This window comes from Ixodes scapularis, unplaced genomic scaffold, assembly GCF_016920785.2.
Source record: "Ixodes scapularis isolate PalLabHiFi unplaced genomic scaffold, ASM1692078v2 PGA_scaffold10__122_contigs__length_95168666, whole genome shotgun sequence".
Lineage (NCBI taxonomy): Eukaryota > Metazoa > Arthropoda > Arachnida > Ixodida > Ixodidae > Ixodes > Ixodes scapularis.
This window is the reverse complement of record NW_024609836.1, coordinates 38,113,416-38,128,992: the sequence shown is the minus strand read 5'-3', so window position 1 is coordinate 38,128,992 and position 15,577 is coordinate 38,113,416. Positions and strand designations below refer to the sequence as shown.

At 44.9% G+C, this 15,577-nt stretch overlaps 1 protein-coding gene, 1 long non-coding RNA gene and 1 pseudogene across 2 annotated transcripts in view; 2 read left to right on the top strand and 1 right to left on the bottom strand.

Annotated features, from left to right (window-relative positions):
• The window catches only part of LOC8033856, a 289,711-nt gene that overhangs the window by 4,547 nt on the left and 269,587 nt on the right, over nucleotides 1–15,577 (bottom strand). The window lies entirely within an intron of this gene.
• On the top strand, nucleotides 9,725–11,701 carry LOC115325911 (annotated as a pseudogene).
• On the top strand, nucleotides 12,157–15,296 carry LOC115325912. Its single transcript, XR_005798195.2, has 4 exons — nucleotides 12,157–13,057; nucleotides 13,858–14,013; nucleotides 14,081–14,336; nucleotides 14,434–15,296. It is a non-coding gene; the product is annotated as an uncharacterized LOC115325912 (long non-coding RNA).

The window sequence follows — 15,577 nt, the reverse complement described above, 5'->3', positions numbered from 1 at the left end:
CAGGAACACTTGTGGAACGTTAAGCTGCCGACATCAAATGCACCTCATGTATGCTTCGACTCAACTCCAGAATTTAGTGACACTACAGAGAGAAAAAGAGCAGACTCAAGCTCATTACTCAACCCCTTGAAGGACAGGCTACCAGATACGAGTTCGACTGTGACAGATTTGTAGTGTGGTTCCTGTCATGGTCTCTGGAAGAAGACTAAGTGTGATCTGTGTGATACTTGTGCTTGTACCAGATGATGACCTTCCGCGCTTTGCTCAAGCGTCACTGATTATGATGTGTGGCCCGCACCAGTGTGTTCTGGCTTTGGTTCTTGATACAAAATTTTGATGACCGTTTTTATGCTCAAGTTGTCGAGAACACAGCCCACAGTGTCATAGTTGAGGATATTGGACGCTGTGGAGAGTTTTCTGAGCTGCTGCACCACTACACATGGGGAAACTATTGCTTTGTGAACCCCCACTCTGCTTTATTTACTGCCGCACACCAATAACTCACTACAGACAACTAATAAAGTTCTGCATTATGCACTCATGCTTGTTTCCATTGTTACTGTACTGTTGTGCTGTCCATCACCTTTTTATTATTGTGTACATGTTATAAGATTGTAATTTTGTGATTTCAGTTTGATGTGCTGTAGAATTTTCAGAATTTCTTTGATGCTAATGCAGCATGGGCTGAAGAAATCTTGCCTTTTAAATAGACCGAAAAAAATTAGTTTTTTAACGTATTGTGCTGGGATTTAGTACAGAGGTACGGGTAGATGGTGAATGTTTTTGGTGAAAATATTAACAAATTGACTTTCCTTGCTCGAAAAAAAGAAAAGGAAAGAGAAACTTGCTATCTGCAATCTATGGTAACCAATAGCAGACAGTACTGGCCCACTTGGAGGTGCTGCCGACTAAGAGCTTAACACGAGACTGAGACAAGCCTCGGTCTCGAACAAAATGGCTTAAACACTGGTTTTTCACATTTATTCGTATTTCCAAACACAGAAATACGGCATTTTGAAAAATTGTGCATAGCAGTGATGCCCGCCGGGCTGAAGAAAACAGAGTTAAAAGTTTCAGAAGATGTTTGCTCAACTCGACTCAGTGCAGGGCTGCCAACCTGGGGGAAATTTACCAGAATAGGGTAATATTCAGGTCTATGTGGGAATAAGGAAAATCTTGCTAGTTTAAGGGGATTTTTCGGTACCGTATATATCTAAAATTTATAAACCAATTATGATTTTTTTTCGAGATAACATTGAATTTAAGTGGCCTTTGCTACATTTGGGTTGTTCCCTTCATCTGTTTGGCGGCTTGTTGTGCGACCATCTGTCAACACTGAGGAGCACTGCTTTCTTGGCGCTGGTTCATCGGCCGCTCGAACATCACTCGCGCGACGGATCTGCTCCATAGCCAAGTAGACTTGGATTTCATTTTCAGCAGTTTGTTATCCAACTGTGTATGGGATAGTAGTGCAGGGAGCAGGATATTGCTTAGTTGGGGTAATTTAGCTAGATGTAGCGGTAGCGAAAAGGAAGTTGGTTTAGCGGGGCCAAGTGGTGCTAGGACGGTGCAGTTTGAAATTTGGCCGGGACACTTCGCTGGAGAGCGACAATTAGGTTTAGTTTTTGCTCTCATTTTGTCTATGCGTGTTGTCACGTAGCCGGAAAAGTTCCTGCGGACGTGGGAGACTCAGAGGCATGAGGAACAAGAAAAAAAAAAGGGAAGTGCGAATGATGATTTGAAAGTGCTGAAAGTTGAGTGTGGCGGCTGCAGTAGATGGTGTTTCCTCGAGGATCCCCTTTCAGCTCGATCGAAGAGGCTACCAAGAGGGAATACCTATGCCGGATCTGCGTGAAAATTGAGGAGGTGAATGAGGCGCTGCAGGAGATAAGGTGAGAGCTCAAGGTCGAACGGGAAAGGAGCGAAGATAGAAAGAGAAGCAAGAGAAACCGGAACTCGAAAAACGCGGCTAGAGGTGATGGCAGAAGCAATGAGGAAAGCAGCAGAGAAAAGGGTGGCAGAGGAAACGAGGGGGGAGGGAGGGTAGCCGAAGTGAGGCTAGAAGAGTTACAGAAGGAACTGGAAATAGAGCGGGAAGAACGTGGGAAGCTTGAAGTGCAGCGTAAAGAGCTCATCCCCCTGAAGGCGAGGCTAGAGGAAATGAAGGGGAGGTGGAGAAGAGAAGCAGAACAAAGAGAGGTGGCACAGACCGCATTTGAGGAATCGAAGAGGAAAGTGGAGGGTAAGGTACAGATGAAAACTGGGATGAACCCCGCAGTAGAAGAAAACCGGGGCACAGAGCCCCCTATTCCCGCACCCAGATGAGGGGTACTTGTGCAAGTCGCTGCACCCCCACCCAAACTTGTGGAAAATCAAGAGTGTGTAGAGCCAGCAGTAGGGAAGTAGAAACATGGGAAGACAAGCAGAGTACTAGTTATTGGGAGCTCTAATGTGTCCAGGTGTGCCACAGGGGTTACGAGAAGGGTGAGTGGGGATGGTAGAGTGCCCTTTTCCCCTGGCATGTCCAGTCAGCGTCCAGTGGATCCGTAGCGCCATCGCTGGATAAGGCAAAGAAACACGGCCGTCGTTCGGTGTCTCCCCGACAGCTGCGGGGAGACACCGAAACATAAAACATAAAAAATGAGACATAAAAAATCATTCTTTATGTTCTCATTTTTATTGTACTCGGAGTTCCAACTCAAAGTTTTAGCATAACAATGTGACGAGTTAAAGACATTTTTCAGAAAAGCTGCTACAAGCGTCGTCAAGTTTTTGATTTTTGCGAGCCATTTTAGCCTGTAAAGTGTTTTTGGTGACACCCTGTATTTGTTAACTTTAGATTGTTAAAGGGACACTCCAACAAAACTTTGTGCATATTTTTTGCCTAGGCGTGCTCTAGGGAACACTACCACATTGACCACACCAATTTCCTGTTTAAAAAGGTATGAAGACAAAGTTTAAAACCAATGAAACAATTACCAAACAGCACCTTGTGGATGTCGAGAACGCCTCGTTTGAAACGTCCATCTAGGAATATTGGGACATCCTAAAACTATGTAGCAGCGCCGCTCTGCGGAAGTACGGTTCACCAAGCAGGCATTGTGGTCCTGAACGCGACTCCAATTTCCAAACCTTGGCAAGGGGGGAAAGCCAAAGCAGAGCCATGGACACGTTAGACTTGTGGCCCGATCGCTGGAAGCTTCGGTCGTGTCATCAGCTAGAGCAGCCCTAGCAAAAATTCCGATAGAGATTTGTATCGGACCAATAGAGATTTCTATCGGTCCGATAGGAATTTCTATCGGTCCCATAAAAATCAGTATCGGTCCCGTAGGAAGTTCTATTGGTCCCATAGGAAATGTGTATCGGTCCCATAGGAGTGCCTATCGGTCCCATAGGAGTGTGTATCGGTCCCATAGGAAGTTTTATTGGTCCCATAGGAATGTGTATCGGTCCCGTAGGAGTGTGTATTGGTCCCATAGGAGTGTGTATCAATCCCATAGAAGCGTGTATTGGTACCATAAGAGTGTGTATCGGTCCCATAGGAGTGTGTACCGGTCCCATTGGAATGCCTATTGGGCCTATAGAAATTTCGATCGGTCCAATAGGCATTTCTATTGGTCCCATAGAAACTTAGACTGGTCCCATAAGGACTTTATCGGACGATTAGGAATCTTCATCAGTCAAACCAAAAGTTTTGTTCGCCAAATAGGAATGCTTCCTTGACTAGATGAAACCTCGAATCATTCAATAGGAATGTACCAATTGTGCATGTCTATATTTGAGCAATAGGAATAAATTAGACATATGTCTGTCAGAATAGTCCGCGTCAGAAATACACCGGCCCATTTGATGCATGTGTTATGTAACCTGGGCTGTGCGGTGCAAATATCTATTCCAAATGCAAAAAATGTGTCCACACTAGAACAGCATGCATAAAAGTACATCAGTCAAGTTAATTATGCGACAATGTTACGCTTTTTTTTTCCTCAATATTTTTGAATGGCAAAAATGGTTTAAGCTCAGGTTACATAACACACCATCATTGTAAATCAATGGGTTATAAAAATTCATATAGTTTTGTAGCTTGAAATAATGCTAGAATAAGAGACACACACAGTCACAATTTAGAGGAAAATAGCATAATGAAATGCTTGCTTTTCTGAATGAATTTTAGGGCAATATTCTAAATAAATCTTGGGAGCCTGGTGCGTCAAAATAATTTACTAATAAAATACTGCAAGGAAAGTGTAAATAAAAGTAATCTCCACGAAAAATAAACAAAATATCTTGATGGGTTGAAACAAAGAAATCTACTTCCTACTCCATTTCACCCAAAACAAATGGCAAGTCGGTACTAGTCACGATTTACACATTTATTTCATGTGCTTATAATATAAAATACAATAGTTGTATTCACCTTCTTTTATTCCTAAGTTTGTAAAGACATTTTTATGGCACCCCTCCATCGCGATTCGGCCAGTTTCGGTTTCGATTTTGTTAGGAGCTCATATTGTTGAAAAACAGCACGGCTGGGACGAGGACAAAAAGACGAAGAGAACACAGGACGGCGCCTGTCCTGTGTTCTCTCCATCTTTTTGTCCTCGTCCCGGTCGCGCTGTCTCTCAACATGAATTCTCACCAACTTGCCCAGTTATCTATTCCTATCGAGCTCGTACTAGTTACAGCACCCCATCGCTAGCGACACCACACTTTTTGTTTCCCCGACGTTGAATTGTCGTGCGTCGGGTGGGTTTCTGTCAGGGGACGAAAATGCTTTTAGACATGGAAATGTGCTCATTTATTCAAGTTTACCTATCTGTGAAGTCTCCTCTTATGTTGATTATGGTCAAGAAGTGCTTGGAAGACCCACGACGCGAGTCTACCGAGCACCTGAACACAGTTGGTAAGCATGCTTTTGGTCTTTGTTTACTGTAGACGCGTGGAAGTTTGAACATTAGGGAGTTTCAGAATGACGTCCGCAACCTCGAATAAATAACGTCGTCGCTAGTGCGAATGCGCAGACCCAAAACGAGCATTGGGGCTTGGGCTTTGGGGCCCGTTATTTCTCGGAAATATCATGGATACCGCAAATGGCGGCGCCCACGACATTCCGTTGCTCGCGTCTTGGACGCCCGCCGCCCGCTTGGGACTGCGTTAGTCGCACTTGGCGACCGCGGTTGGTATAGTCATAGCGTACAGAAAATGTCACATACCGTTGGATTCAGAGCTCAAAGCTATCAAAGCACGTGTACTTGCGATCGCGGCAGAAAGTAAACATGCCGGGGTTGTGGATCGTCGTGGCCTCGGAAGTACAACAGAGCAGCTTGACAGTGACAGAAACATGCGGCATTGAGTATAACACAACTATAAAAATGTTATTCCAAACGAGGAGCTTGTTTAATTCTTAAGATATAACATTCTAACTTCAACATAAAACCTATCGCAACATCTTGGTGGCGCTTTAAGTGTGAGATGCTTGCGTTTTGGGTGCCCGGCAGAGAAACGCTTTTGCCGTCCGTAACGCGAGATAAACTAGCACCCGTTATTCTAAAGCTCCCTATTTTCTCGGCTCACTTTTGCTTGTTAAGCTATTTTTTAGCTAGTTGTGCTTGCTTTACCTGTTCTTATGTTTGGAACTGTGCGTCGCATAAAGAAAAGTTGTCACTCATTCCGGGTATGATCCGAGAAAGTGTAGCTTATGTCAACAAAGCACACTTACTAAGTTCCTTAATGCTACCTTCAATTCGTTTCTTTAGAAAATGTCTCACTGGTCTAGCAGTGGACTGAAGTGGCCCCACTATATATTGATTACATTGATCATACTTAATTTCATTTGAGAAGTTGCACTTCCATAGTATTCGGTTCATGCAGAGCCACTATGCCTTTGCAGTCAAAATGGTTAAAAAATAGCCATCTTTATAAAACGCGTGACAGCATGCAACTAGTTTTGAAGTTATGAAAGTGGACTGGACGGTACTGTTAAGGCAAACAGGGCAAACTTCGATCCCCTGACTTTCCCGAATTGATCTGGGTTTACATACCTACTATGTATTTGTTGACCGAACTAAACGAAGCGTTGTTAGGAATCCCACACACATAAAGCTGATATTAATTTTACATTATTTAATTTCAAGGTTCTTCAGAAGGTTGACACTTAATAAGTTTTGAAGGCAGTTAGGCTCATGATGAAGACAGAAAACAAAGGAAATCCAGCCTCTTAATTTTATTTTCTTCAGTCTGAAATTTAAAAATGCTCGAGTCATCTATCGAATGGCTTTAGCCTTAATCACTTTCTGTGGTGACATCATCCTCCACCTTTGCCATGCCGCCGATTAACTCTTTTTGTTTGTTCTGCTGTTCATTTCAGGATTTCAAGCAAGTATGCCATTATGCTCCGGCACATTCAACACTCAGTTTGTGACAGTGTTCAGCGCCAAGATGCCTTCATAACGAGCAAGTGTACCCCAAGACCCTTTTTCGCATAATAAAATGTATAAAGGCACCTCCATACCCTGTGTGCTCATGCAGATGGCCTATATGCCAATACACCAATAGGCCCATACACCTATAGGCCTATAGGCCTATACACCTATAGGCCCATACACCTATAGGCCCATACACCTATAGGCCCATACACCCATAGGCCCATACACCTATAGGCCCATACACCCATAGGTGTCAATAAACCGATAGGCTATGGGAATTCTCTATAGGAATTTTTGCTAGGGAGTGGTTCTCAAATGGTGTTCTGCGGACCCTTTGGCATCCACAGAGGCGCTCTAGGGGTCTGCAAAGCCCTGCCTCATTAGTCAAGCTCAGCAGTAAAAGCAGTCTTTTCCTCAGGTTGAGAAGAAATGTTCCAACTCTTGGGCGAGTTTTCTTGAGTGAATGTCAATGAGAGAAGTCTACTTCACACTAGCCCTTAGTTATATCCATTTATAAAGTCATCATAATTAACCTATACTGCTCCCCTTGCCCCATCCCGAACGGAGTCCTCCATCATCTTTGCCAATCCACGAGGGGACCTCGAAACATTAATGGCATTTAGAGTTTTGCTTTTTAGCGTTTAAGCAGTATTAGGTTTTGGAACTTGTTCCTGTTGTTTTTTTTTATTCAGTGTTCAGTTTGACTTTTGTTGCCTAGAGTGAAAACCAGTGAAAACACTCACCCGAAATGATTAATTTGGGAGCAATATACCCAATAAGCTAAACAAATTTTACAAAAAAAAGAACATTTTCTTTTTTACAAAGCTGACGATTTTTAATGATAATAAATTATAAAAGGAAGAAAAACAAATCTGTGAGCATTTCTTCGCATACGCTCAATGGCCAGTAAGCTTTTCTCCGCATCCACCGGTTTCGCGGCGAGTTTTTCTCTGGGATTCTGAGGCATAAGTTCAGTCCACGAACATCTCAAACACCCAGGCTGCAACGTGTTCACGCCACAAAGCGGCAAAGCTTGCAGCCACAGCAACGTCGTCCTAGCCTTGCTTGTGCCGCGACAAACTGTATCACGATTGAGACAAGGGACGTCATGATTTCACTGGATGTGACAATCTCTGAGTGGGCCGTTTAGAACGAAAACTACAGCTGTCTGTTCAAAATACGAACGTGTGATTGTCATTTACAGATATTGTATCATATTCAACCTACTTCTGAACATAACAGGTATATTTCAGAAGTTTTGTGCACTTCTGCCTTTTTGTTTCCTCAGGAAAAACAACGAACCTTGCTGAACACTGAAAACCAGTCTGTACAAGTCATTTCCGGTAGATTTTTAGGGAAGTTTTTGTCACTCCTCACTGAAGACAAAGTGAACACTTTCTCTGGATTGCCAGCCTTAGATATTCTCGATGCACTGGTTACATCTTATTAAGAGATGCGCAAGCAACCAAACACCACTTGTCAGCAAAGGATAGGGTAGTGATGAAGCTGAAGAACATGTTTGACTGTTCACTGACGACCAGCCACTTGTATATTATACCAAGCAATTGGGATTTTCTTTGAAACACTGGCATCAGTAGTGACTCTACCATCCAAAGAGGAAACCTTCCAGAACATGCTAAGCACTTTAAGGATTTTTACACTTACGGCTTGTGCTGGACTGTATGGAAATGGCAGTCTTACAGCCAAATGTTTGAAGTGTGCACTGAGGTTGTATTCCTTCTACAAGAAAGGCTTTTCATGTAAGTGCATGATTTCTGTTATGCAAGAAGGTATCATTGCACATATTAACAAAGAGTATGGGGGCTGAGCCTCTGCAAGACAATGTTCAAGCAGAGTGGGCTGCTTGATATGCTTGAGCCAGTGAGGGATGCAGTCATGGTAGACAATGGCTTTGTAATTAACAGTATTGGAAGCAAAACCAGCTTTCCAAAATGGGGCTTTTCGGAGACGCATAGGATTGCAGCTTTGAGGGCTCATATGAAGCAAGCCATTCAGAGATTGGAATATTTTCAGAACCTTGTCGAGCAGGATTGCATGCAGCATGTTGTGCATGATGGATGATGATAGTTAAAGGAGTGATTAGCCTCTCGACTCTTATTTTCGCAGACAAGTTTTTGTAAGGGCCATGTCTGTAGCCTTGGATGAAAAATCCAGTGTTGTTGCAGAGACAGTGTTGAAATGTGTGCATAATCTTAAAGGGGCCCACCAACACTTTTTTGACCGGTTTGAAGTTGGCGCTGAAATGGAGCTCCATGAAAGCAGGAACACCGAGGAAACAAATTATTACAGAAATTCGCAATATTTTGTGAGTTATTAGAAAACTAAATATTGTAGAAAACAACTTTAAATAAGCAAAACATTGCGCTTCATGACGTAAAATGAAACAGTTTAGCAATTGGAGCAAAGCGGTTGGCCAATGGGAGCAAAGCATCGGCCCGGGCGATTGGAGCAAAGCGTCGGCCCAGTCGGCTCGTCGGCCATTAGGCCTAGCTGCAACCATCGTAGCTTTGGGATCGGGTTGCAATCATTGATGAATTTACCGGGCTTATCGGATTTTGAGTGCGGAGCTGGGCATCGCGCCGCACGAGGACACTCCACGCATGCGCCGCGACGCGTCTCTGCCTCAGTACGCTTCGACTGCCGCGGAAGACTCGTCTCCCGCAACTCCGCCACTGGAGCCACATCGGCGAGTAGGAGCTATAAACTGGTGAGCGGTCCCGTTTGGCAAAAGCTGGATCCCGTCGCCGCACTTCACTCGAACAGTGAAAAGTCTGTCACAGCATTAAAAGAAAATAAGGGTTCCCCTGGCTCCTCTTACTGCTTTTAGTTGACCGGGACCGGGGGCACACAAGTGAAAATACGATGCGCGTTCACTACACGGATCACTTGTCTGCTCGCGATGGTACGTCGCGGACGCCGCTGGGAGGCGCGCATGAGCGACAAGGCGTTGCTTTCGCCCTTTTTGAACTTTACTTTGCAACTTTATAAGCTCTATAAAAATGACTTGTTAGAGAAATAATGACGGTTAACGTGTGATATACTTTATTTCGCTTCAAAATTCCTGGGACGGCTCTTGCCAATCACGAAACCCAGAGAATGTGACGTATTGTAAAAGGGAGCGCCGTTATGTGCGCGCATTCGGCACCTTGCGGCGCCACCGTCGGAGGAGGTGTTTCCGAGTTGTCAAATTAAAATATGATGCGCTAATATTTTCAAACTCTTTCGTTGTCCACTGGGTTTCCGGGACCACTAGCGTGTAGAAACCGCAAAAAAAAGTCGACGCTCAAGTACTGTTGGAGGGCCCCTTTAAAACGACTCCCTAGACAATAAATGTATCCTTTGGTTCAAAAGAACGCTTGAAGATTTATGTACGTACATACACTATATGCAGAACACAAAGCTTGAAGGTGTAGAGTCGTCGGATCATTACCGGCTCACAGCTAGTGCCACCTGGCCTGAAGAAAATGGACCTGTTAGGTCGGGACCAGGACAGAGGCAGAAGAAAAAAGAAAGGATGGAGCCAGGACATAGGGACGGTCATGAGGTATATTAATAAAAGATTGTTAATCGGTTGAAATCCGGCTTTGGAGTACATGCATCACGACGCCTGAACCGAGGCCAAGACACCACAAAATCTGGCAACAAGGATTTCGACAAATTGAGCCCTACGCAAGGCATTCAGGAACCCGCAGCTCTACGCCAAAGAAAGCAAGCTAACACAGAAGCAAAAGAGACTTGCTCCACAAGGGAAACGTCGGCAACGTCAAGTGAGCGCGATGGACAACTTCTACCCACCCTGCCACCGTTCAACCCGGATTCAGACGCAACGTCACTCGCGCAGAGGTGGACGAAATGGCATGCGTGTTTTGAGAACGTTCTACTGGCTGCAAACGTGAAAGATGCTGCCCACAAGTGCGTGATGCTGCTCCACTTTGCCAGTGAGGTGGTGTATGATAACTTTACCACACTATCTCACACGGGTACTGACTATGAAATGGTAGTCGCTCGTCTGACAGACATTTCACTCCCAAAAAGACTGCGGTGTACGAGCACCACATTTTTTGTCAAGTGCAACAAGATAGATGCAGAAGAAACAGACCAGTTTCAGCTAAAATTGCGAAGACTGGCCGCAATGTGCGAATTCACGAACGCCGGGCGAGAGCTTGTCTCAAGTCTTGCCCGGCGTTCGTGCAATATCCGAGAGGCCGACATCACGCTGGACAAACTCATGAGCATCAGTCATAACATCAAGAACGCTGAGCGTCAAGCTGCTAGCATAAAACAGCCACGACAATGGTACCAGTTCAGAAGCTGTGAACCAAGAAATCAAAATGCAGCAGCATTGCCCCAAAGAATTTCTCCAAGCACAAGAAAGCAGACAAGTGTTTGTGCTGTGGTAAAGTTTGACCCCACAAGAGTTGGAAGACCAGCTGCCCAGCCTGGGGAGCCAAGTGCCAAAAAAAAAATCACTTTGCCAAGATGTGCAGAGGTAGTGCAGCGCCCTAAGAAACCGTAAGCTGTCTGGGCTCGTCAACCACACCCAGACAGAACTAGTACATGTACCTATATGAGTCAAACGGGACTGGCGTTCATGAATGTAAGAATGTAAGAGCCGGGGAAAACGTATCAATGAGGTTCTACTGTAACTTGTTTTTCGGTAATGTGTACAGTTTTGTAGGTACAGGGTTTTAAAGTTCCATTTCGGTGACACGGCCAGACCAAAGCTCAAGCAGCTTGAGTAAGTCAGCTCATCGAGAGCATGACATCTTTGTCTTGTGCTCCCACAATATGCACGACTAAGAAGCCAGCTCAGTTTCACGAGGGCTTTCAAAACAAAAGGTAAGCTGTGCATTTCTTAAATTTCTTTTATCGCTCCACTTTTTATATAAGCACCAAATGTAGTAAATGAATGTTAGTGTGTATTTATAAAATTGCCGGAGGAAAAGCGAATTTGAGTGCTATGAGTATGTAATTAGACAAGTTTTCCATTCTTCAACACTTCTCCATATGTGTTCCGGACTTGTGTACTATGCATAGTACATAAGTGCAGAACACGTACGGAAACGTGTTGGAGTAAACGAGACTCGTGCAATATCAAGTCAGCTCTCCATACCAAGCCGCAGAAGCTCTTACTAACATGCACACAAACGCACCATTGATCTAACTTTGTGCGCTTGTGATAGCATCTGTATTCCATGCTCAAAAAATCAAAAAGTCAAATTTGGGGGTTTTACGTGCCAAACCTACGACGGGCATCTGGCACGCCCCAGCGGAGGACTGAGGATTAATTTAGACCACCTGGGGATCTTTTGACGTGCAACCGAAAGCTCGGTTACACGGCGCCTCCTCCACAATAAGCCTCCGTCATATTGCGGGCACCTCGGTCGGGATTCGAACCCGCCACCTGGGAATCCGTAGGCCGGCGCTCTCGCCTCGGAGCCACCGAGGCGGCTCTGTATTCCATGCTCGTTCTTTGCTCGCGAGCAAGAAACAGATGTGATAGAGCTTGCTGCAAGGCCTTGAATGCATCCTATTATTCATAGCAGTTTAACCCACTTTTCGATCGGCAAGCCTATAAATGCACACTAACATTTAATACATTTGGTGTATATTTACAAAGTGAAACGGTAAAAAAAACTCTTTGTGGCGCTTGGGGCAGAGTAAAACCACAAACTCTTGTTGCGGTTTTACTCTGCCCTAGCACCACAAAGAACTACTGAGCTTGCAAGAAGGAATTGGCGTCAACCTTCAGTTTGTTGTTAGCTGCTCGACTTGCGGAGACATCATCGCGACACGGCACTCACCATCAATTGGCAAGTCTCGACAGAACGAACTCGCAGTACGTCTCGGCGTTGTTGGAAGAGACTGTATCATCAGTTTCACAAAGCTCACAAATGTTTTCGAGGGCCTCAATGCTCCACCCTCGATGCACGTCAAGTCTTACCAGAAGATTGCAGCGAAAGTGCACTACGCAGCGATGAGTGACGCAATGAGGGCCGCTGCACAAGCCGTCAGGGATGTGCAACCGACCGGGGACCCGAGCGCCGGCAGCGATCGTTTAGATGTCTGCATCAGCTACGATAGCACGTGGCATAAACGTGGTCATACATCGCGGTTCCGAGTTGGCGTAGCGACTAAACTGGAGACCGGCTAGTAGCTTGACTTTTCGGTCCAAAGCAAGTATTGCAACGGGTGCGAGTTGAGCCCCAAGAAAGACAATGAACACTTCAAGGAGTTTTTCAATGAACCGGGAACCGCCATGCACATCTGGTCAAGTTCTGGTTTGGTCAAAAATAATTGTTCTGGTCCAGTTTTTGGTTTCGTTTCATTTAGACACCATAATGTTTTCCCTGGCATTTATTGCTTTCCAGGCCTGGCTGTCCAAAACCCTTTGGGAAGTGAGTCAGGTGTTCCGGGAAGTCCCCAACAAGCCGAAGAGAACTCGGCAGAGGTTGAGCAACAGTTGCGCCAGTGGTGTTCCACCCCTACAGAGGACGAGACCCCAAGCCCCTTGTCGTTGAAGCGGGATGCCACTCCTGAACCCTTAGAACCTGGGGCAGCCCCTTTGGATACCAGTAACACGGAGGCTGACTTCATGGACTCTGATGAGGGTATGTGTCCTGAGCCAGATCTGTTGGATGAAAACTACAGGCCAAACAACTCTCAACTCCAATGATAAACCAGACTCTTCAGACACCAGCATCTGATCCAACGACCCTGTGCACTCGGACGGTGGAACAGATGTCGAGAATGTGTCCACTGCAATTTTTCAGAAACCTGAACTCCATTTTATGAACAGGATTAAGCTAGGTCTAGCAATCTGGGAAACCTGCAATTATCTGGAACTTTTCTTCAACTGGAAAAGTTAGAGAAATATTAGGGAAACAGTCAAAAGGTTGCCTATATCAGAAAAAATGACCAATGAAAGTGGCACAGCAGTACCCAACGAAGCTTGAAAGTCACACATCGGCACAGCTGCACCCAATAATGTTCCCTGAAACATCATTAGATAGTGCAAGCCATTACCTGATTTAATTATTTAATTTATTTATTTGGATATACTACCAGTTTCTAAATGAAACTAGTAGGGTGGTTACATGGGTGTTTGTTATCACATATACAGTATATGGTGCAGTGGAGGAGCCTCTATAACTACATCTTATAAAACGCATGACGAGCACACTTGGTTATTCGGACCAGGTTGAAATAATGGCCACGGAATCGAAATGGTCTGGGAGAACCTGGAAAAGTCAATGAATATGAAAGGAGGAGCTTGGTAGATAACCCGGTTGTATGGAAAGAACTGCGAGAGATAATGGCAGAATAGAAAAAAATTTGAAGGGTGAAAAAAGAGCTGCTTTTGAAATTTCAAGACTATAATCTTTTTGGTTTATTCTTATTTTTTTAACAGTGAAGGGGTGTACAACGTGTCCTCAACAGCAGTGGACCCGATAAAGGAAAGAAAGTACCTGGTAACTCCATCCCAGCTACTGCTGTTTTCTGTTTGCGTCAACTGCCTGGCTCCAACACTGACGAAGCCACAAGTATGCCGTCGTCCTTTGTGTGTGTATGTATTTTTTTTTTCCTTCTATATCATGTCCTATGCTTGTTTTGAACGTCCTTTTCTGTCACAGCGAGCTCTACGTTGGTGAGCAGGGCCACAGCAAGCCAGCTGCTTGACGTGGTGATGGAGGCACTTATCGCCCTGCACATAATCCTCATGACCGGGACCAACGGTTTACGGGGCGAATGTGATGCGTACAGCCTGATCTCCGACCTGGCCATCATACTAGGATGGATTACACTTCATGCGGAAAGGTGGTGGTACTGACGCTGCCTCCCATTGCGCTGCATCACCGACGTGGAAGAAGCTGGCAGACACTAAACAGGGTGAATCACTGGATCACTCACTGCAGGAGCAGTAAGTGCGGAACTTTGCCGGTTCAACATTTTGCCACTAATTTCGTTACTCTACCGGTCATTCTAGGTGACACCAAGCCAGTGGAGATTCAGCAAACTTTCGTGGTGCAGCGGACGAAAGTGCGATTTGATATGTACGCTGGATATGTTGTTCTAGCTTTACTGAAATCATAGAATCACCAGAGGCTCGCGCAGTTTGATCAAATTATAACAACCATTTCTATTAGCGATACGCTGGCAGAGGACAGCAGGACTTGATCCACTGGAGCGCGGCTGGCATGGACACCGTCGTGGGCTCACTTTGTGTCGCCCTGCTGGGAGCTGCAAAAGCTCAAAGTACCACCCCCCCTTGGAGGAAGTTTGACTCGAACTGTCAAGGCTGGTTGGTATAGTAGCTACCAGCTGCGATACATACTTTTTTTATGGACAATCAAAGGTGAAATTTCGAAAGGGGGCCTTGATCGACAAAGCAGAATGTTTTTCTTTGTGGGCCTACAATTTTATTCAACTGTGTCAATCCCTAAGTGCTGTATTATTCTACTACCAAATGAAGTTTGCCAAAATGACTGCTTTTGTCAATTTTCACGTGAGCATTCCGAAAAAAGTTTACGTTATATTACCATTGAATTTAGCGTAGCTCTTTCGACTATAGTTGCAAACACCTGTAAAAAGTTTCAAATAGAATGACCTCGTAGGCGACAAAAAAAACCGCGACTGAATGTGCTTCCGCGAAGTCAGTTTCGGCAGTGCCACGGGCACACCAGATTGAGTTATGCCAGGGAACACCAGCGTTTTCTGTGAGGGGGAAGGTTTGCTTTCTGCATGCAAAGTCTCTCCTGAAGATCTTATCTTGCAACAGACTACATACAAATGCAAGCATAGTGTCTTAGTTTGGTGCCCCATGCTTCTAACTCCATGCGCTGCACCTCAAAACGGCTTTTGCAGGCTCGCAATTGCAGCATGTGCTTACTTAAACGAAAAGAAATGGCGGCGGCCAGATGCCCTGCTTGCAATACTGTATTGGAGGTTGCCACAAGATATTTGGTTACAGTAAAATACCAAGCATCTGTTCATTCCACAACATGAGCCCTCCCCTCACTTTGTACCATCTGGAAAATACACAAATGACATACCCTCAGATATTGTGGACCTAATAAGTGTACATCCCCAAGTTTCACGTGATTATCTCCATATCTTGAGAGGGCACTTAA